Source organism: Octodon degus, unplaced genomic scaffold (genome assembly GCF_000260255.1).
Source record: "Octodon degus isolate 3935 unplaced genomic scaffold, OctDeg1.0 scaffold00081, whole genome shotgun sequence".
In the NCBI taxonomy this organism is placed as follows: Eukaryota; Metazoa; Chordata; class Mammalia; order Rodentia; family Octodontidae; genus Octodon; species Octodon degus.
The window spans coordinates 6,279,474-6,300,145 of record NW_004524657.1 but is presented as its reverse complement, the minus strand read 5'-3'; the positions used below and the strand labels follow the sequence as shown (position 1 = coordinate 6,300,145).

Here is a 20,672-nt window from a genome sequence, read left to right as displayed (position 1 = left end):
TTGATGATATCTATTCTTTCTGGGGTGAGATGGAATCTCAGTTTTGTTTTAATTTGCATTTCTCAAAAACCCAATGATATTGAACATTTTTCCATACATTTATTTTTCATTTGTAGTTTTTCATCTGAACAATGTCTATTTATCTCAGATGTCCGTTTTTTGATTGAGTCTTTGAAGTTTGGGGGTCTGACTTTTAAAAACTGTTTATATTTTCTAAGTAGAAATCCTTTGTATAAGGGATAATTGGATACCTACTTTCTCTCCCAGTAGATTTAGTGTTTCTGTTTTAATATTTAGACCTTTGATTCACTTTGAAGTTAATTTGGAGTATGGTTATACACATGAGTCTAGTTTTACTCTTCAGTATGTAGAAAGCCAGTTATTCCAGCACCATTTATAAAAGAGGATATTGTGCTTTACAATGAATATGTTTGGCTCCTTTGTCAAAGATAAGATGACTGAGTGTGTTTGCAATTGTGTTTGCATCTTTTAATATGTTCCACTGATCTTGGGGTCTGTTCTTTTTTTTTTTCCAGTACCAAGCTGTTTTTAATCAAAGTAGCTTTGTAGGATAATATCAAGTCAGGGATTATGATGCTTCCTGACTTGTCCTTGTTTTCCAAAATTGCTTTTGATATTTTAGGTCTCTTCTTTTTCCAAATGATTTTAGGAATGTTTTCTCTAGTTCTGGGAGATGCGCTAATCATATTTTGAGCAGGATTTAAATAAACCTGTTTAACAGTTGCAGGAGCATGACCATTTTCACTGTGCTGGTTCTTCCTACCCATGAGTAAGGGATATTTTTCCATTTGCTGATATCCTTTTAGATTGAGTGGAATTTCTGTGTCATATGATGCTTCCATATTAATTGAGAAACTGTCACACCTTTATACTGTTTCCCAACGTGGTTTCATCAGTTACATTCGCACCAGTAATGTAACAGAGCTCCAATTTCCTCAAATTTTTGGTTTTTTTCCCATATTTTAATTGTAACTTTATTGTCTTTTTGGTTATAGCCATCTCTTAATTTGCATTTCAATGGTGCTAATAATAGTGAACATCTTTTCTTGTGCTATTTGTGCTTTGTATATTTTTTCCCTTGCTGAAATATCTATTCAAATCAGTTTACTTTTATTTTTACTTTTGTTTTACTTCTTATTTTAAATTTTGATTTCTTTCTTATTATTACTAGACTGTCTGATTAAACCAATGCCCCATATGAAGTAAGTACAGTATCAGTACTTCAATCACATGCCATTAAAGTTAAGAACATTGAACTCTGAAGTCTGAGATCTAGGGATTATCCCTGGACCTATCACACCTGGCTTGCCTGTGAGACCTTATATAAATCGCTACCAACTTGAGCCTTATCAGTCAGTTTAGTTAGGCTTCTCCTTCTCAGTTCACAACAATGTGGTGAGCACTGCTTGTTGATTAGATGTGGTGCAAGGTCCTGGCAAATACTGATGAATAAAACTTGGTTTCTCAGCTAAGGAAAGAGAAGTAAATACTGTGGAAAATCAACAACTGAGTAACTTATTATACACAAAGCCATCTGAAGAGGCTTCAGGAAAGAAAGTCTTTGAAGTACCCCTTGGAAAAATTCCCCAGACTTATGATATCTTTCCATTGCTGGGACAAATACTTGATACTCAAAATGAAGGAAGAAAAGGTTTATTTAGCTCACAGTTACTGGAAGTTTCAGTTCATAGTCAGCTGGCTCCAAGGCAGATTGGCACATGACAGAGAGAACCTTTCATGGCAGTGGCAAGGAGCAAGAGAGCAAAGGAAAGAGTAGCAGCAGCAGTGGATAGAGAGAGCAAGTCTGTCTCCCTTAGGTTACATCCAGGCTATCTGCCCCAGGCTGGGTGCAGTACTCATACCCATAATCCCAGTGGATCATGAATTAATCACAAAGTCTAGAAGTCTGCCCCATGAGGGAGCAACTAGAGGCTTTGGGAGAACAACTAGACCCAAACCATAACAGAAGTCCTGCAGTTATTTATACTTATTGGGCTCACTATGAAAATGTTGACAGATAAAATATTCCTTAGCTTTCAGAGGTGTTGACAGGCTTTATTTATCTTTGTGTCTCAGTGCCTAATGTGTGCTGGATGAATGGACAAATTTAGATAGGAGGGGAAGTTACAGACTATATTGTGGAGACCTCAGCTGTAATTTTCCTTTCACCCCAATAAGAATATCCATTTTTGGAATGTTAATCCATAACAGGAAAATTTCATCTTCCTTATGGAAAGTTGTCTAATGCTTCCAGTTAAGAGAATTTACTTTTTCCTGTATCTTTACAATGTAATCAGATTGATTACAAATTTGTTTCTTTGCCTCCAGTATTGACCATTTAGTCCTTTGAAATTTAGGATTTGGAGAGTTCTGTATATGCACACGAAATTTAAAAACCCTTGAAAGGATAGCTATTCATTTTATAGAATAGGAACTGAGCAGCAGGGATGCCCAAAGGTCTTGGTAAATAAATTCAAGTTTATTCCCAGCATATGGTCTTTCCTCTTCCATATCAATTTTGGTCTCTTAAAGTAATCAACAAGTTAAGACAAAAGAAGTGTTATAAAAAGTCACTAAATCTATAACATCTTTTAAATCATATGAATTAAATTTAAATAGTCAAGGGAGTATTTTGATGTTTGATATGCTTCTTGATATAGTTCAAAGATCAGTGAGTATTAAGGCAGAGTTAGTAAAGAATAAGAAGCTGTCATGGCATAGAAGAATAACAGCAGATAATAGCAATGTGCAGTGTATTTAAAAAAGCTAGGGGAAATATTTAGAAAGGTTAGCCATAAGAAATATATGTTGGTGCATACATACTCAAGATGATTTCAGTGTCACATACCATGCACATGTATGGAAACTTTATGTGATACTCCACAACCATATATGACTTTTGTGGTTTTATGTAGCTATAAATCAATTTAATGGAAACTTATTCCTAAGACTAATTGTATAAATCATCTTGGGATGCTATTAAAATGCTATAGATTGGGTAGCTCAAGCAATAAAAATTTATCTAAGAAGGTGTAAGTCTGAGATCTGAGTGTCAGTATGGTCAGGTTCTGATAAAGACCAGATGGTCATTTTTTTCCTGTATCCTCACATGGTGCATAGTGATTAGTGAGATGTAAGTGGATAGTAATTGCACTATGGCTGAATTGATCCTTCAGTTTAACATTTTCCTTTCTTTCTTCTTCTATCCTTTCTGCTTGACTCACAAGGAGTATTTGGAGTGAAACATTTAAAAAAATATTTTGGAATAATTTGCCTTCCTTTTCTTGAGAAATAGACTATGAGTAACAATGAGAATATAATATGTGTTATTATTCCCTAACCATGTTTAAATATTATTTCCAATCACCCCTCAGGGCTTCTATTTGAACTGCTAACATGGAAAAGACTGTAAAATTTACAGCTGGACTAAGTGAATATTAGATCTGTTATTATTCAAAATACTCAAGCAGAATCTGGCTTGGGTGAATATCTGTTAGAGATAGGATAGTGGGAATTCCAGCATTGAGTGGAAAAGATGACATTAGACATTACTTCCAATTTTAAGATTTTTATGGTTCTCAGCAGGACATTATGTGGATCCCAGTTTTTTTCCTCCTTTCCATTCAATGCCCTTGGTGGAGGTGCTAAATAACAATCAAAAGACCCCAACATAAGTACAAGAGAGGCTATGGACCAAAGCCAGATTCTTCACAATTTGCTATGAAAACTGTGAATTGTCTGCATTTTCAGTGCTAATCAATGAGTAATATTGACTTTTGAATATTAATACACTATCTGTGAATGGGAAGATATTATTGCTGCCTAATGAGCATATTAGTTCACAAAATAATAACAGAGAATCATCTACTCTTGGAAGAATGCTTTATATAAAAAGTTTTGTAAAATCCTTTATTTATTCAATGTCTTTATAGCTGAATAATATTCCATTGTATAAAAATACCATATCTTTTTATCCATTCCTCAGTTGGTGGTCATTTGGATTGTATTCAAAGTTTTTAATATTTATTAGTATAAGATTTCTGTATATAATGATTGCATTCATCATGGGAGTTGGTATCTATACATAACACATCTTAATTCTTTTTCTTCTTTTGTCTTCCTTTAACCTTATTCTCCTCTCCCCTCCTTCCACCTTTAGTGCTCTTGATATAAAGAGAAGGTAAGGAACATTAACTACCATCTTGGAAATGAGTATCATAGCCTACCAACTGAATGGCTCATGTGTATTGTTTCATAACTACCTGAAGTCACTGAAGGGACATCATACTGGAGAACATTTCTGCCCCCAGGCATCTAGCACAATGCCTAGCATGCAGATGCCATATAGTACCTGTTGGCTAAATGAATGAAAGTCCATATCTGAATTTATAGGTTACTCATTTTTGTATATTTTATATTATTTTTGTGCATTTAATAGTGATATTGTTTTATAATAGATGACAATGCCTGCACATATTTAAAATGTACAATTTGATAAGTTTAGAAAACATCATAATTATACTAGTGAACAGATATATTATCCCCCAACCTTTTCCTGTCGCTTTTGTAATCTTTTTTTTTTTGCCCCCTCAACCACATACTTTTTCTATAGGCAATCACTAATCTTTGTGTTATTTACAATGAGTTTAGTCTCCAGAGTGTTATATAAGAGAAATCATTCTGTTCATACTCTTTAAAGTATGACCACTTTTACTTTATGTAAGATTTGCTCATGTCTTTATTTGGTTGTATGTCTCAATAGTTGATTCCTTTTTCAAAAGTTCATCAGTCATTATTTCTGAGTAATGCTCCATAGTTTTGTGTTAACCTTTTATTACTGTAACAGAATACTCAAGAGGAAAAACTAATGAAGAAGAAAGTTCTGTTTTTGTTCACATATTTGGAGGTTTTGGTTTGAGAGATTGGCCCCTTTGCTTTGGGTGTGTATCAAAGCAGCACATGGCAGAAACACATGATGGGGCACAATGTTTACCTCATAATGGCCAGGGATCCATAAAGTAAGAAGAAGAGACCAATGTCCCACTGTCCCCTTCAAGGGAATGTACCTAATGACCTAAAACTCTCTAATATCCCCCATCTCTTAAGGAATGTTAAGATGGGACCAATGCAGATTACCTACTCCAGGGCCAAGGTGTAGCACTCACACCTGCAATCCCAGAATTGGATCAAAAATCAATCACAAATTTCAGAAGCCACTCCATCACTGCATGAAGCTTTGGGGGACAACTAGACACAAACTGTAACATCCACAACTGGACTCCCAGAAACTAATGCACATCCCATCCCTTTATGCAAAAGACATTTTAGTCCATTTCTAAGAGTTGCCAAAGTCCTAACAGTTTTAGCAATGCTGTAAGGTCCAAATTCCAAGTCTCCTCCAAGATCTAAGGCAAACTTAGCATGAATCTCTGTACAAACGAAGAGTTAAACACTTCCAACATTCAATGACACAAAACAAACATTACCATTCCTAAAGGCACACACAACAGGATATCAATCATTGAGACCAAAGCAAACCCAATATTAAGCAGGGTAAACATTAAGTCCTGTAGTTCCATATTGAACATTTGAAGCAATCTGTGACAAATTGTGAGCTCCATGTGGCTCCACCTCTATGGCTCTCCTGGTAACTCCGATGACTTCTCTATCAGGCCTGCTTTGTTTCCTCCTTAGGGGATCCACATTCTCTGCTTTTCCAACCTTCTGTGGTTCCCGCTGAATAGTCTTCTCACTCACAGATTTGCATACTTCCCTCTCAGGGGCACCCTGCCTAGCTTCCCAGGCCTTCTGAAATCTAAGTGGAAGCCCTTTCAATCTCAGAACTCCTACATTATGTATACAGCTAAAACCAGTGCACTGTGGATGATGCCAAGGACTTCTGCCAGCTGGAGCAGTAGCCAGCCTTTCTTCTCTCTTGGCCATAGAAGTCAAGTGTCTGGATCGCTGAGCACTCTGACCCTGATTCCGAGGAATAATTTCTCCATGCTGGCGCCATTCTGGAACCTGGTGTGGCCATTGCCTCCATTTTGGAACATGGAACTCTGCAGCTTTCTCCCCAAGACAAAGTCCTTCACTCTTGTAATTCTGAGGCTGCAAAGGTTGGAGACCTGCAGCCTCCTGTGATGACTTCAGACCATCTTTTTTATTCTCTTGTTCCATCCTGGCAATGGAGATCCTCTCAGCTCTATATTTGCTTTCCACAGCTTTGTTGAATTTTCCTATCTGGCTAAACTCACAAAATTTTAAACTATCTTGCTGGGTTATTTGCTCTTGATTCTTAACATATATCTAACCAAATATGCCCAGCAATAGCCCTGCCACTGTCTCAACATTTGACTGCTTTGAAATTTATTTTTAATGATTAATCAGTCTGCTGAGCTTAATCTCAGTCTCAGGCAAAGTCTCTGGACATGAGCAAAATGCAGACAAACTTTCTCCCAAGACAAACACAAATCGTCTGGAATCCAACAACCAATGTGATCATTCTTCCAGCAGAAACCTCCCCATCCTAGTCTTTATAGGCAGGCTTTCTCTCAGCCTTCTAATCTCTGACAAGAATCTCCCATACAGAACAGTTGAAGGTGTTTCAGTGCTTCTCTTGTAGACGACATCTCTGAGTCATTTTCAAAGGTTTGTAATCTACATGGTCAGGTTTAGCCACAGCAAGGACCCCACTTCTTGGTCCTAAATTATATCTCAGTTTCTCTTCTCTGGTATCAAATTCTGTCTCAGTTATTGTTCTCTTGTTGCTAGGACAAAATACCGAACACCTCAAATTAAGGAAGGAAAGGTTTATTTAGATCACAGTTTGTAGAGGTTTCAGTCCATACTCAGCTGGTTCCAAGGCAGAGTGGCACAAATCAGAGCAGCTATTCATGGTACTGGCAAAGAGCAAAGAGCCAAGGGAGGGAGAGCAGTTCCCTTAGCTATCTAACCTCTTTCTCCTCCTTACATTGTAATATAGATTACCCACCCCAGGGCCAAGGTGTAGCACTGAACCTGTAATCCCAGCATTGGATCTGGAATCAATCAGAAACTCTAGAAGCCATCCCATGACTGCACTAAGCTTTGGGGGGACAACTAGACACAATCCATAACAGAAGTATTGGTCTTTGAATGTTTGGCAGCATGGTAGAAGGGCATGAGTAGAAGAAAGCTGCTTATATTAAGACTGTAGGAATCAGTGAGAATGTAAGGGGTAGCTGAAAAGAGAGAGATGCCTTTCCAGGTCTTTTTCCCAGTGAATCAGATCCCATTTCCTAATGGCAAGAGAAGTGCAATGCCTTCATAATCTGGTCACCTTCCGAAAGTTTTACTTATCAAAATATGTGTCACTCGAGGGCCTTTAAATATAGATCATAACACTGAGCATTATTACCAATACTTAGTATAGCATTAATAATCTTTTATATTATAATTTTCATGATATGTATGTAGTGGTATCTTAGTTTAACTTTATCTTCAATTATGAAAGACTAATTATTTTAAACATTTTTTCATGTATTCATTTGCAATTTATATATCTTCTTTTGGTGAAGTGATTATTCAAATCTAGTTTTTTGGAGCTATTTATTTCTATTTTATCCTATAGAATTTTCTTTGTATCTGTTATATCTCCTATTTGCTTTACCAGGTAGGTTGTATATCCATCAGTATTATTTTCCCAAATGCTAAGCATGTGTTAATGTATTATTTTTTCCCTGAGGATTTTTCCTTGATATTCCTATCTTTCTTCACTATCACTGATTCTTATTACTCTTTAAGAGTTTTGTATAGCTGTTTGCCTGGGTTTTACCTCCATATTTCTTTTCCTGCATTAGATTTCATTTGTCCTGGATCTTGTCTTTTACAGCGTCCCAATAAAAAATGAAAGAAGGCAATTAACATAATTAAATGCCATTTTTTAAAGGTTTATTTTGTTTAGATTTACTAATCTGTGCAGGAGTATCAAGTGCCAACTCTTTTATTAATGAGATACAGCAAGTTAGTTAAAATTATTATAATATATTTCATTAAAGTCTCACCAAACTTAGTCCATTCCTTATTTTTTTAAATATTTAGTTGTTTTTACATTAAAGACCAGCAGACAGTGGAATGACACCTTCAAAATTCCGATGCAAGATTCAAGATCAAGAGAAAGCAGAAATGATCTAAGCACTCTTCAGTAGGACAATGATATACACTCCATTACTGATTCATTCAGGAAGTACAATGGATGAATAAAGTCCACACACCATAATTTCCACACATTTTAAAACCACAGTCTTGAGCATTTATTCTCATGATTCCAGGATGGTTTAATGTTAGAAAAAATCTAATTTTATCAACCTTTGTATTTGGTGATTAAATTTAAATAATGATCATCCCAGCAACACTGCCCAAATTTAAAAAATGATTAATTAGGATGGATTTGATAACACATTTTAATAGAATTATAGAATAAATAAATATTTTAAATAAAAAAATATTTAGTTGTTTTTTCTTGGATAACAAGAAGTGTGTGTGTGTGCATATGCTGAATATATATCTATCTGATATATGCAACAGTGACATAATGTTTAATACCCCCAAATCTACTTTGAACTAATGGAGAATGTTATATCAGTTACTTATGGATGAATCCATGCTGCATTGTACTGTATCTGTTTGTGTACACTTATTTCCTATAGAGATGAAGTAAAAAAATGTGCTTTGTATATCTTTATGACCCCACATAGTTTCTTACTGTTTAGTACATGTTAAGGTGCACAACTGGGTACTGGAATAAGCAAAGCAAACCTGAAAACCTGAAATTTTTTAAAAGAAATTTTCTATTGTCACCAAGAACTAGCAAATTAGTCATAGCAAATAAATATTCAACAAATTCTTGTGCAATAAAATTGAATCAGGGATAGCACACCTAGTTTGCATACCAGGTATTCTTGGTACAGGTGGCTGATTCACAGATGCTCAATTTCACTTTACAGATATGTACAATATTTATGTTCTTCCTCTCACATCTGCAGAACTCTTTAGAATCAATGAAAATCACAGACATTTAGCACACTGGAGAGGGCATGTAAGACTTTATTTTGTGCATTATTTGTTGCCAGAGGACAGAATTAATATTTTGGTGATGCACAGGTAATGTTACAGAATGCATACAATCAAATACACTTTCACAGTTAGAAGGTAATTTAAAAATCACTTATTGAACACCTGCCTGCCCTCTTCCATTTTACACACAAAAGAAACTTAGGCTTACTGACTTTAAATTACTTAATTAAATATAGTTATGGGTAAATGTCATGTCGGTAAAGGCAGATTTTCAGAATCTGAAGTTAAGTTCTTTAACATGTCAGTTATTTACAAATCAAGTTCTAATGGATTTCTATTCTCAGAATTTTAAAATCTTGGTTAATTGGGATGTTAGAAATCAACGTTGTGTTACTCAGCTTTTGCAGAAAGTGAAGGAGTCAATGTTTTAGTATTTATATTCTAATATATACCAATAGCTACTATTACTTTACTCTTACTGAGGTTAGGTTTAATTTTTAATCAGTGAATACAAAACTATCTTTGTTCCAAAATAATTAGTCAGAGATTCTAGAATTGAACAAGCAGAATGCAAGTGATAATTTTGCATTTATGATGACCCTGGAACATATCCACAAGAAGATATTTTAAAATCAAATTCCTCAGGTAAGTTTTAAAAAAATTTTTGTTTTGTGACAAAAAGAATTCCAAAATGTTAAAAAAATAGTTTGAATCACCTGAAAGGCAGAATTAAATAGTTCTACTAATTTGAGAACTGTTCCATAGCCTAATGAATGACTCTTGATCATGGTGGTATCCCAAAATGTTTTGTCAAGTGCCTGATATTCTTTAAGACTCTACCCACACAATTTTTATTTGTCATGATGAATCATAATGTTAAACACTAAAAATAGATTTGACCAGGTCATTAGAAAGGTGCTAGCATTTATATCAAGAATCACACAGGTCAAGTCTCAGAAGTGGACTTGTATGAGTTGGCTTAAAGTCAACTGGACATGGGGTCTACATGGACTCAGGCCAGGAAACTGAGAAATTGTATGGCACCCAAGGGTCCAGGAGGTATCACACAAAGGCCTGTAGAGCAAGAAGTTAAGGACCTGATTCAGAAAAGCTGAAAAAGTAGCACATTTCGTACCAGAGGCAAAAATGAACCTTGGCACAGAGTAAGTATTAAAAAAAATGTGAAATAGGGGCTGGTTTTCCTATGTCTCTTTCCCAATACATGGGATTTTGTTCAGGCAAAAGATAGACATTTGGATGAAGGAGACTTGAGGGCTCAGCAATATGGTTCCTAATATAGGGACTCTGTCTCATTTCTTCTCTAAATCTCTTTATTCTTTAGCATGTATTTAATCCACAAATTCTCACTGAGAGAAATTGTACATATGAAATGTTCATGCAATCAAATTCACTCTTCCACATTCCCACCTTGGGGCTCTGGACCATATCTGAAACATATCTATTTAGTAGTTAAATGGATTAGTTTGGATAAAATTTTGTACACAACTACATGCTTTAATAAACCTAATTTGCTGTTATTATCAGAATTAGTTACCACACTTTAATTCTTTTACATGACTTTGTTATTTTACCCCTACAAACATTCTGAGATATGCAATTCTGTATTCTCAGAGCTCATTGCTAACTTGTCTATTACTTTATAGCTGCTGCACTACTGTTGATAGAGAAATTTCCATGACCTATGAAGTCAGGGAGAATTTGCATAATAAAAACTATAAAACTCACTAGCTCTCTTGAGTTTTTTTTTGTGGGAAAATAAGACAAGGAATCAATAAAAGTCTTCAAATAGAATTTTCTAACTATAGACAACTATGTTACTTTTTATGGATTTTTTGGGGGGTTTATAATGTAATTTGTCATTGCAACTAACTTGGAAACTCTGATAACATGTGAAAAAACAGCATTGGTGATAAAAACTGTGGTACTCAAACTAAGGACCTTTCACTGGCCAGACAGGTACTGCACAGCTGAGCTATATCCCGAGCTCCTAAAAACTGTTTCCTTGTAGTGTTGTGAGAACTTGAAAAAAATTATCTCTTTGATTCTCAGTTTATGATGTGAAATACGAGATTTTTAGATGAAATTTTTAGAGTCTTTTCCAGCACTTCTGATGGTTTTTGTTTTGTTTCTTACACAAAGTTTGACACATAATGAGTACTCACCCAAAAAAATACTTTTTGACAGATCCTGGCCTTCAAATCAAAGTGGCTTTTAAAGGCAAGAAGTATAGTCCTGCGGGTTAGGCAAACAAGCAGAGAAGGGTATGGGTGAATAAGTGTACAAATTGAGTATTTCACTGAAGTGTAACATAAAGAAAATCTGGGTTCTGGACACTTGATAGCACACATAATTGCTTTTGACAAGTAGAACTGCTGGTGATAAAAGTTATGTCAACATCTGAGTGAGGTGTAGAATAGCAGCATCTAACTTCTTAGGAAAGGCTTATAACTGAGAAACAAGTAAAACAAAGGCAACAGGAAAGGCACCTAAGTAAATAAGAATAAGGTCCAATCTACAGAATGTTCCCAGGTGAGGTGTAACAGATTCCACTGTAATTGGTAGAGAAAGTATTTGCTGTCTACAGGAGAGGAGCCAGCAATACCAGTGGCAGGGACTTGCCCAAGGAACTGAGCCATTCTGCAAAGAGCAAGAGACTGACATTGTCCTATAACTTGGACAGACTCCTTTCTGCCACTTGTTGTATTATTTTACTGTTTCCTTTCTCAGAAAAATTTTCTATTTTTTTTCCTGTTCTTTTTGTTGTCATGCCGCCTCTTGAAAGACTTGCAATATAGGTGACAGCATCTGCATACCAATGAAAACTTGTATTTGAACCATTAAATTGAACAATTCTTACTCAGAGGTTCTTGAGAGATTCTCACAACAGAACTGCTTTTGGGGACTTGGGAAATGACAAGTCTCTTTGATTTCCTAGGGAAGGCTACCACAACAAAGTCCTCAAGGTCAAAGCTCAGTTTTAAACAGAACAAGAAATTGCAAATTTTGACTTTTTGGTGGGTTCACAGGGAGGTCACCAGGACTAGTTCCTACACACATTGCCAGTAACAACAGACTTGTCCACAATGAAAAAAAAAGAAGAAAGAAAAGAAAGGAAAAATCCTCTGGTATATTGTTGCAAACTCTCTGTGGATGAATTTTAAAACTTGCTGAAATGATTGATCCACTGGCTGCAAAATTTGACTAAATGGATTGCAGAGTAAAGAGTAGTTTAGAGTGCAACAGTAAACATAAACAGATTTAATAAGGTGAGTTCACTCATTTTGAGAGTTTCCAATGTTAATCTCATAGTTTTGTTGTCTTCAAGAAGAGGCACAGTTGTCTCAGGTCTTTCTCTGTGTCTTTTCTGTCCCTGAATGTGATTTGATGTCCTTTTGTTCTCCTGACTCTCCATTCACTGTTCTATATGATACTATGCTGTAGTCTCAATGAACTTTAGATACCAGGTCTAAGGTGCATAAACAGACATTGAACTCATAATATTCCTAAAAGTCAAGGTTTTTGGATCCAACACTTTACAATACACAACAAAGCAGCCCAGCTATTTGTGTATTTAGATAACTCAGGTAGGCTGAAAGGAAGCACTGTTAATTTACAGTACTTTCTGCAAAGCATCCTATTTGGAAAAGATGTACACAACAATTTTCCTTGAACAAGACAATGGAAATTTTGCAGCAAGAAAGTTAATATTTCAAGCAAGATGAAACATTTTGCATTTTAAAACTAAGGAAGAAACTTTCAATTCAGAGAGTTGCTAAATATAGTTTTATCTCCATGGGAGACTACATCAAGACAAAACTGAGCTTAACAGTCCATTTTGGATTGGAAACTGAATTAGCAATGGGGAAAAGCTTGGGAATTTTTGGAATCATGGTCTCCAGTGGGTGATAAACCATTCATATTGCCCATCCACTTTAATCTAAGTTATGGTGAGAAAAAGTCTTTGCTTTTGACCCTAATTTTCAGGCTTGGTGTTTTACATATCACTGATTTTAATGCAAACATTTACACAGTGTTTCAACCATGTGTTGAGTCCCTAGAGCTCTAAGTTCATTTTGTGTAGATTAGAGAGATTCAATAGCAAGTGCTTGGTTTTGTTTTGCCTCTTGGTGGAATTATAATGAACTGTTCTCCATAGCTAGGGGCTTGGGAGCAGGCCCTATGAGCTCAGTGGCTAGCCTTTCTGGATCTCTTGGGAGATATGGCTGATGGCACTGCTGTTCAATGCTGTGGCAACTCTATGGCTGCCTGCTGAGAAAGCCCTTATGAAGGTCAGTTTGGAAGGAGTCTCAAGAAAAGGGTGAGGGTTAATGACTGCGAGAGGCTTGCTGGCAGCCGTGCTTCACCTCAAATGGAAATTTCAGAAGTTTCTGTACTACTCACAAGAGCATTCCTGGAGTTGATAGTGGAAAGCTAGGCCAAGCATAATGCAGTAACTCTGCTGAACACAACTCTGTCTCCAGAAACTCATCATCATCATTAAATAGTATTTATTAAAAGCCCACACGCATATGGTGCAGAACAAACCACATTAAACAAGCACAGTTGGGTTGCTGGTCCTCTGGAGGGCTACAATTTAAAATAGCAAGAAACCAATTCTTTCATCTGTTAACTGTATCTTTGCAACTGAAGAATAATGAGAAAGTAAATTGCTTATATGGTGACAAATATTAATACAAATAATAATAACACTAAAATGTTAATTAATATAAATTTCATTTCTTTAGTACTTTCTCAGTACCAGATGCTGTGCTATTCATTCTTGCTATTGAGAAATAACTTACTACAATTCTTTGAAGCACGTTGTATTAATATATGTATTTTATGTAAGGGGGATCTGAAATTTAGAAAGTTAAATAATTTGCCCATGAAAACAAAGCAAAGCTAGGATTTGAGCTTGTGCTTATTGAAATCCAAAGACCATGTTAGGCTGTATTGCCAGTTCTCATTAGGGTTGACAGTTGGCTATGGGTGGATTAGTAGAATATGCACATTTATAACATAATACTGTATATACTTTTGTAGCTTGATAATTTATCCATGACTTTAATAAATTAAAAAAACCTCTCTTTGCTTTCTTTACTTGAAATAGTACTGTTAATGTGGTTAAGAATTTTTTTTTGGCATAGAAAACATGAGTAGGGTTACTGGAAGATCACAGTGACCTTTGACTAGATTGTACACCAAATTGGATAAAAATGGTAAATCTAGATAACTTATCAGAATCACCTACAATACAGAAATTTATCCTTTTTGAAGTTTATCCTTCCTATAATCCATAATGGTTAATATCTATAAGATTAGAGGAGGATTCAAGTGACTTCAACATATTTTCTTTATTAGTTTTTCCTAATTAAGGCTGAGATCTAATTGAGTAGTAGTTGGCATAATTGTATGAAATGCTATCTATTGGGGAGCAATGACTTCCCAGTATCACTACTCTTTCCTGGTTATGAACAATGTGGAGACAAATTCAGGACTGGAAACATTTTGGAACTGGCAGAACCCATATTGTAAGAAAGCTTATCTCTCAGATATAGTATGTTTGGCTCCTCTCTATTTTTATGTACTAGTGACTAAGTCACATTTTTCCATATATAATATAACTAAATTTATGATCCTAGTTGTAATATTCAGACTACATTTTTTCTTGGGCTTATATCTTTTATTCTCCTACCTGATTGCTATATTAATTTTTATGAATATCTTTTCCAACTGCCAGGATAAATAATATTCAGCTATCTTCTGTTGTTGAAGTGTATAGTGGATGCTGCAGTCATATACAGACTGCCCTGTCAGGTCTCAAGCACCCTTTTTCATACTAGTGAGGTGTATTGGCTATAGACACCTCAGCACTGAGTATCTTTCTGCAGCTTGCTGTAGAATAAAGGTTGGAACTTTGCTCAAGATTATGCACTGAACCTAGAGCCAGCTTATAACAAATAACTGGTGTATCTGGGTATGCAAGGACCAGGGCCCCTTGTTTCAACTCTGGAAAACACAATGACCATTCAAGCTCTGAGGTTTCTTGAAGGCCCCTTAAGGTCCCTGTTATAACTGCCCTGTAGTTCAACTTCTTTTTCCCAACCCTTATTTTTAATTTAATTATTTTTAATTTAATTTTTAATATGGTTATTGCTTTATTGTAGAAACTGTTTCCTAGGGAACTCAAATTAAATTCCAGTTAAACTTCTTTAAGAAACAAGATTCTCAAATGCCATTTTGGAGCAACATTACCTGTTGGGTGGAGGGAAAACTCCATCACTAGTGATAGGTGTGGCTTTCTTGATAATCCATAGTATATGGTAGAAGAGTAGTTGTTTAAACCTTCTCCAGTAAGGAAGTGGTATAGGACACTAGTAGATGGGTATTCATTGCTAGGGGCAACATCTCAGGTATTTGGGAGGTTCTGGTGAAACAGTAATTATCAGACCAGTGGAATTAGATCACCTTTCCTAGAGAAAGCCAAGGATAGGACAAGGCGAACATGGAAGCTACAGGACTCTCTTGGTAATATACAAAGAAAATCTTACCTTCTGTAACCAGAAGGATAAATTTTAGAACTTAATTATTTGAGTAGTGGAACTACAGAGATAGCTGAAATTTAAATCTTAGCAACCATATCCAAGATCAGTTTCTTAAATAGAAGAAAGTTTTGAACTAATAGTGTTTAGACAAGATATCGTGTCTGCATCTTGTACTATGAATAACTGCTATGAAGACAACAATATGCAATGTATTAATTGTTGTAACTGTCCTACTAACCTGTTTTGAAACTGTCTCATTGCTACTTCTTTCTCAACAAAAGTAATAATAAAAAAAGAAACCAGGAGGACTTTGACACATGATGGTTACATGTGAGTTAATGTCCTAAATTTTTTTTATTTCCCAGATTTCTATGAACTGTTTAGCCTGACAAAAGAGGCCCACTCTACGCTTCAAATGCTATCTCTTCAGCCGTTTGAAGGTGACATACAGGCTTTGAAGAACAACATATACTTCCTTCATATATTCTTATCTCTGCTCCTGGACACCAAATAGATAATTTAATTGAATTCACAACATAATTTAGCCAAGAAAGATTCTGAACTGTATTTTAAGTATCAAATTATCAGAGGTTCATAGAAGGTAGTAGTAAAATCTTATTAACACTGGATTCATTGAACAGTGAGTTGGTAAACTTGTACGTGTGTGTGTGTGTGTGTGTGTGTGTGTGTGTGTTTTGCAGTGCGGGGGTTGATTCTAAGACTTTGCTCATGTTAAGAAAGTGTTTAACTGAGGGACCCTACCTCAATCCCTCAATCTAGTATAGAAAATTTATTTTAGAATATACATTAGTAGACTCAAATATATTTCTGTATTTATCCAGAAATTCAATTTATTTTTGCTTTTATATATACACAATTTCCTCTGCAAGAGAAGCGAGTAGATATTAGTATACTGTACCAGGCTGAACCAAGCTGACTGGTAAGGCCCAGAACAGAGATAGCTCAAGTGGCCCCAGTGACTCAGCATGCTGTGTGTCTCATCCACACTAGTATGACAAGGTTCCATCTGATTTCAGAATACCTTCCTTCCAACATTTCATGGCAAGTCACAAGCTGAAACACTTCTGATGCCTCCTTTGTCAAGTATAGCTCAGCTCTTCTTTTAGGTTAATTGCTATACATTTTGTAGTATTTTGTGTATATCTAAATATATAGCATCTGAAAAAAAAACAGTGCATGTTAAAAAAGACAGGCACCTACAGAATGGAAGCTTTTAATTATAACATGTACAACCCATATACATTACATTTTTTAAAATTAAAATGAATGTATCAGCCACTTTACATCATTGGGACAAAATACCTGACACCTGCAAGCTAAAGGAAGAGAAAGGTTTTATTCTGGCTCATGGTTTCAGAGGATTTAATCCATGATTGGCTGACTCCAGGTCAGAGACAGCATGGCAGAAAGGCATGGCAGAGGAAAGCTGTGCAACCCATGACAACCAGGAAGACAGAAGGTGAGAAGAGAGAAAATGCATTCTTCTGGACCATGCCCCAGTGGCCCATTTCCATGACCATGCCTCACAGCACATTCAGCTGTGAGCTCATCAGTGGAGTAACCTGTGAATGAATACTCATGCTTCAGCGAGTGTCCCATGACTCACTCATCTTCCAAAAGCACTGCTTTTGAGTACATGAGGCATTTTTAGATCTAAATCATAAATATGTGCATTACATATATGCTACATACTTTATAACAAAATTTAATAATTGAAATTTTCATTTTTGTTTGCTTTCTTTCTTCTCACATAAGCACATTGCTTTATGCATTTTTTAATGTTGTGCCCTACAACTATATTTTGTTCAGAAGATCTGTGTTTTTCATTTTGTAACTGTCATAGCATGTTGCCTTTTAGAGATGTATATATTATAACAGAACTAAGTCGATGAGATCATTTGTTAAAACCTTGTGGTGGTGGCTCCATACGAGAAATAAAATATCTGATTGAAGGAAGAAGGCTTATTTATACCATGAAATAGTACACAGCCTTTAAAGAATGGGTTAGTGCTGTCATAGCAGGATTTTCATCATGCAGTGCAGCTGAGTGTTCTTTGAACACTTACTATAGGCCAGACAGGATGTATTTAGTTTCCCTGAAAATTATCTTTAGGGAAACAAATATGAGTGTGATGAGGATACTTAAATACAAGCAAGCAAGCAAGCAAAAAACAAAAAAACAAAACAAAACAAATCAGACATAATCCTGAACAATCAGGATTTGTTAACTTGTTGAAGGATTCAGAGAGCCACAAATAATTCACTGCTTTACAAGTCACATTGTGATCCCAAAGGGACTGAGGGGATTACACAAAAGAAAAATGTTGCACTTTTACAAGTGTAACCTGGGAGGAGCCACTGTTCTGATTTAAATGTAGCGAAGCAGGCAAAATGAGTGTGTAAATAACATCAGTGGGAAGGGGTATTAAACAAATGGTGAATAATAGGTATAAATTAGATATTCTAATCCTTATAGAATTCCTTTTATGGCTGGAGCCTGCAAGAAAATCATCATGGAGGAGATGACATTTAATATATACTTTAAGTTATAGATGCATTTTTTGTTCATGATTTTAAGAGCAGAGTTATAGAGTTTGGGGGAACAAAAATATGTTTTAAGTAATAATAATCTAGAGAGGTTGGAGTTTATATTTATTTTATAAACCTGTGAGTTCAACTCATTGTGATAGTTGGATAACAATCAAGAGTTATAGGTGAAAAAGGAATTTTGAGTAAACATCTAGACCATATTCTGCTTTTGGGAAGGACCACAGTAAATCATCTACTTAATGCTTCTCCATTGGACTAGTCAGAAGAACTACTAGAGAACTGCAGGAAATTGCTCTTTAGAGTTTTAGTTATGAGCTGTATTTTCTCATCTGTGACACAGGAAACCACTTCCAAACCTGGGCCTGAGGTTTCTAATCTTTGACATGAGGATGTTGATTAAGGTGGCTCTGAATTTTAGGGTTCTATAATTACTTAGCAAACAAGCTTCCATGCTATTTCAAATATTTAAAGAAATCATATGTATTTGCTCTTCAATTTTACGGGCATATAGGTTTTTATGACTTAGATATATTTGGCACAGAGGATTAGTTTATCAAATCTCTTCTTGAGGTGGAGGAAGACCGATGGCCTGGCGTGTTCTACAATGCTGGCTCACTCTCATGAAGTCCGTATTTTCTCTGCAAGAAGAAAGCACAACCAATTAGTGTTATTTATATTGATTTCCCTATAACCACTGAGAAATCTTAGGAACTTTTCCCATTCAAATGTCGGTGATTTAAAATGAATTCTTTACATGCAGCCATGAATACTAATGCTTGTTCTCTTCAAATGCTACAAAAGGCATCTACTCATGAGTCCTTTGGGTTTGTGATTCTTCACACACACGTGTGCACATAGACATACATGTGCATACACACATCATATTTTCCACAAACAACTTTGAAAAACGCATTGTATGGAACAATAAAATAGAAGAAAATAGGTGTGAAAGTCATAACTATGAAACACTTGCTGTATATGCACATGGATTCTGACATGTAGCCATCAAGTTATGAGATGTCACATCTAGTTTCATTTGGAGTTAATGAGAAAGGTTTGAAACATGCCTGTAATGAAAGAAGAAGATCCTTCAATATATGTTTTTTTCAAACATCATTAGCACCTCTCTTGTAGATTTATTTTTTATTTGAAAATATCATGTTGAAGATTAAGATTTTTCTCACTGACCTTGTTTAATTTTCTGTTAAAGAGAATAAGGATTATAATAGGATATCCCCTAAATTGTATAGCTTATAAGGTTAATTAGTCTGACATCTAAATATTCCTTTTAAGAAGACAAGCACTTGTAGCAGATTAATAATATATATGTGAACAGTTTCCTTGAGTAGCTCCTAAATTAGGTGATAAAACTGTATAAAAGTCTGTTTTGCATAATTTGTATCTGTGATATAGATATTTGTATATTTAAAAATTCGATAGGATTTTTTTTGGTGGTTCACATTTTATTTATCCAGTGACATATTTACAGTAGAATATAAATTAAAGATCTGCTTGCACACCAGACCCAGGTCCTTTAGGTGGTTCAGTCAATGAGGTAAGACCTCCCACTGGCTCACAATAGAAAAGTCTGCTCCTTGGTCCAGGTTTTAGAATTTCTAGCTTTCAACTCATCAGTAATAGCTTCAATATTCTTAGGTATCAGATCCTCATACTAGTTGTCTTTTATTTGAGCCACTGGTGCATTTACACAAGCCCTTAAACATTCTACCTCTATAAGAGTGAAAAGTTTGTCAGGTATAGTCTTCCCAATTTATTCCCAGCTTTTTTTTGAATGGCCTCTATGGTGCTGTCAGAGTCTCAGAGCCTGCAAAGTATGTTAGTGCATACATGAATGTGATACTTCCCAACTGGCTTTTGGTTGTATATTATATAAAAAGTTACTTCTCTGTATACTCGTAGTGGAAGTACTTCTAAAACTTCTGAAAACTCATTCATAACAGAGATGGGCAACCACCTCTTCTGCTTCTGGGATAAGTCCAGGACTGGAAGCACTGTTGCTGCTTTATGCCCTCTGGATAGGTTTTCACAATTGCTCCTATCCTTTTCTAGTTTTTCAGTGTGAAATCAAATGGAGTACCTGGATTATTCTCAGGAGTATCTGTGCACAAATAAGGCACCTCCAGCACCATTTTTGCATAGCTGTATTATGCAAATTCCTTATTTTTGTCTTCCACTTGGGGCAGTGAGCCTGACTGCCCAAGCTTTAGGGCCACAGAGAACATGGTGGCCCCTCAGTCCCCCTTTCCTGGCTGTGGGAGGACAAATTTTGAGGGAGAACAGTCCTTCAATTTTACAATTGAAAAACTGTCAATTCCTGAGTGCACACTGCTTGCAATGTTGTTTTAAGGATTATTTTTTTTTGAGCAAAACTTCTAGGGATCTTTAAAAGCAGTCACATACCAAAGAATCATCAATACTCACTATTTTTCTGTTGCT

At 35.6% G+C, this 20,672-nt stretch overlaps 1 pseudogene; it reads right to left on the bottom strand.

Annotated features, from left to right (window-relative positions):
- Nucleotides 1-19,715: 19,715 nt before the first annotated feature.
- On the bottom strand, nt 19,716-20,458 carry LOC101568179 (annotated as a pseudogene).
- Nucleotides 20,459-20,672: the final 214 nt, after the last annotated feature.